Here is a 3582-nt window from a genome sequence, read left to right as displayed (position 1 = left end):
AAACAGTTATTAGGCCAATTAACTGGGATGTTCCATGAAACCATTATCCTAAACCTCCACACCAAGAAACCAAATCCCATGAGGTGTTTGGTTGTACATAAGCAGCCTCATCAGCTACTCTTTTTTTTTTTTCCCCCGGTCATCTTTGTAAATACATCTACAGGACAACTTTTGCCAATTCAACTTTTTACAGCGCACAACTTATTGGAAGCAATTATAACAATAGGTTGTGCAACCCTACCCTTAATCAATGCGATTTTTTCATTGCCATTAACCCCCCCTTTTCCCCTCTTTCCTGCACCTGGTAACCACTAATAAATTTTGGTCTCTATACATCTGCCTTTTCTTGTTTTTTTTTTTTTTTTAATATAAGTGAGGTCATACAATATTTGTCCTTTTGTGACCGATTTATTTCACTTAACATAATGTCCTCAAGCTCTGTCCATATTTTAGCATGTATCAAGACTTCATTTCTCCTATTGGCTGAGTAGTATTCCACTGTATGTATGTACCACATTTTGTTTATCCATTCATCTGTTGATGGGCATTTAGTTTGTTTCTACCTTTTGGCTACTGTGAATACTGCTGCAGTGGACACTGATGTGCAAGTCTCTTTTGTGTCTGTTTTCAAGTCTTTTGGGTATATATCTAGGAGTGGAATAACTGGATCATATGAGTCAGAATCCACTCGACAGCAATGGGTTTGGTTTTCTTTTTTTTTTGGTATGATAGTTCTATTTTTAGTTTAAGTTTTTTGAGGAACTGCAACACTGTTTTCCACAATAGCTATACCATTTTGCATTCCCACCAGCAATGGATAAGTGGATAAGGGTTCTAATTTCTCCACATCCTTGCCAACATTTGTTATTTAATGTTTTTTTTTTTTAATTATTTTTTATCTTGGCCCTCCGAGTAGGAGTGAAATGATATCTCATTGTGGTTTTGATTTACATCTCTCTGATGGCTAATGGTGATGAGCATCTTTTCATGTGTTTGGTGGCCATTTGAATGTCCTCTTTGGTGAAATGTCCATTCAAGTCCTTTATCCATTTTATGATTGGGTTATTTGCCTTTTTGTTGTTAAGTTGTCAAAGTTTCATATATATTTTGGTTAGTAGAGCCTTATCGGATATGTGGCTTCCAAAGTTATTCTCCAAGCCGATAACTTGTCTTTTCACTTCTTTGGTAGTCTTTTGATGAAAAGTGGTGTATCGAAGTCTCCAGTTATTATTGTAGTGCTATCTATTTCCCCCTTCAGTTCTACCAGTATTTGCCTTATATATTTAGGTGACCTGATGTGGGGTACATATATATTTATGAATGTTAAATCTTCTTGACTAATTGACCCTTTTGTCAGTATATAATGTCCATCTTTATCTCTTCTAACAGATATTGTCTTAAATTCTACTTTGACATGATTTTTACATTCTTTAAAAAATTATTTAAAAAAAACATGAAAGACAGAAAAAAAACATATGAAAGAAAGAAAAGAATGAAGAACACAAATAAGAGACTAAATGTGACCTGGAAAACCTAAAATATTTACTACATGGTCCTTCACAGAAAAAGTTTGATAACCCTTGCTCTAGTTCATTTAGTGGCACACAATTATATTCATTTATAGTTAGAGAGTATCAGCTATTTTTGTGTGTTATAGATTTAATATAAATATACATAATTGTCAGAATTTCTACTACAGTCATACATGAATTAATGGAATTCCAATTATAATCATAACTTATTACTAAGACACACAGAAATACATAGGTACAAACACTCAATATCCAAATTAAGCCAGGCTGCTGGCTTAATATGTGGTTATTTCACCTGGCAATGGAAAGGAGGTCCCAGGCAATGCTAGCGCTTCACCATCCGCCTTTCTGTCATTGACAAAACCCCTAATAAAAATATAACTGTGCATTTCATATTGTTTTACTTAACGTAATTTCTTCCTCTTTTTTTTTACTCTAACTTGTCCCACCCTTTATTCTTTCCCCAGTGAAAAAACTAGTTATCTTCTGAGTCTTAAGAACGAGACGTCTGCATATTCTTTTCTTGTTTAGGGCAAGAAATGAAGTGCTGCCTCTTTAACTGGCAGAAACACGCAGGAGGAGCATCTTTAATTTAGTGTTGGGATACCTCACTTGCACCCTGACTATTGTCTTATTGGAGACGGCAGCCTGCCTGAGATCCTCTAGCACTGAAATAGTCTCTTCTAGCATGCATTTCTTTTTCTGATTTCTCAACACACATAGATGGGAAAAAGTATAATTACAGCGCTTGTGGTTCACCTTCATTTCCAGCACGGCTTGGTGGGTCTGCAGGATTCCCTCAGGCTGGGGCAAAATACTGTCCCCGGGTGGGGAGAGGAGGGTCACCCGGCCATACCTCCCAGGAGTCTGTAAGTCCGAATAGAGCTGGCTTTTGGACGGGTCCAGGGGGAAAAGGCTGCTAGCCAGGCTGCTAGCCAGGTCGCTCTCGGGCTGCAAGAGGTTGAGCGCGCTGAGGCCGAAGGTGATGGTCAGGACCGAGGGCACGGTGAGGAAAAGACCGTGTGCCAGCTCATGCACAGTCCTAGCCTGTGGCAGAACGAAGCACATGTCGCAGCATACTCCACCCGGTCTAGCACAGTGGCAGGAGCAGCACCGGACTGCTCCACCCCTCACTGCCACCTATCTTCATCAGGATAGTCCACTCCCTTTTGCCATCTTCCACTCTAACTCAACCACTCCACCACTTCCACTTCCGCAATCCTTTTCGTCTCGCGCAATTGCTTCGTCTGGTCCTGCCTGACTGCAGTAGGTGCTACAAAACAGCACAACATGAAAGCCGGGGGCTCCCTGCCTACCTACCATGCCTTGCCGCGCGGCTCACCAGTCATTTCTCCGCTCTACCTGCCAGAGCGGGGAGTTCCCTTTCTCTCTGCCTTCATCTCCAGACCCCTCACCCCCACCGTACCTCCCACCCTTGCCAGCCTCCTCAATAGAGGCTGCCGGCGCGAAGCATCTGCAAATGTGGATTTCCTCTCCATCCTGATGGATAGAAGTTCTTGAACTGGAACTTTCTATAAAAAGAGCCATGCTTATATGTGTCCCAGTAGAGGGGTGGAGATGGGAGGCAGAATGGAAAGAAGGAAGAAATATTCTCTTTTAAGCTCAGACATTTATTTTTTGTTTGTCTTCTTCCCTCTCCCACTTCCCAAAAGATCACTTGAGGAAGTGAGGTGAGGTTGTTGATGGCCCAGCACATTAGGGAAGACAGCCTTCTGCATGTTCCAATATTCCTTTACTTCAGAATTTTTCCTTGATTTAAGGAAAGACACAGACAGGGCTATGCTGCACTTCTAACAAATCGAACAGTTCTTGCGGGTTCTGCTAAACACAGCTCTCAAAACCTGGAGCTTCGGAGTTCCAGGGAGATGGGCTTTCTGTAGGGTCCCAGGTTCTTCCTGGAGGAGAGCAAACTGCCAGCAGCAGCAGCCCTGGCTGTTTGCGCCTGCATGTCCGGCTGCACCGAAGGTTAAACTGCATTCTCTTTATGTATCATTGTACTCTTCAAGACTAAGAATAAACAGTTCTTAAA

General features: G+C 41.5%; 1 pseudogene; it reads right to left on the bottom strand.

The window, feature by feature from the left end:
• Window positions 1–2059: 2059 nt before the first annotated feature.
• LOC101344604 (patched domain-containing protein 4-like) lies at window positions 2060–3080 on the bottom strand (annotated as a pseudogene).
• Between the last annotated feature and the right edge of the window lie 502 nt (window positions 3081–3582).

This window comes from Trichechus manatus, unplaced genomic scaffold, assembly GCF_000243295.1.
Source record: "Trichechus manatus latirostris isolate Lorelei unplaced genomic scaffold, TriManLat1.0 scaffold00331, whole genome shotgun sequence".
Taxonomy (NCBI): domain Eukaryota; kingdom Metazoa; phylum Chordata; class Mammalia; order Sirenia; family Trichechidae; genus Trichechus; species Trichechus manatus.
This window is presented reverse-complemented; position numbering and strand designations above follow the sequence as displayed.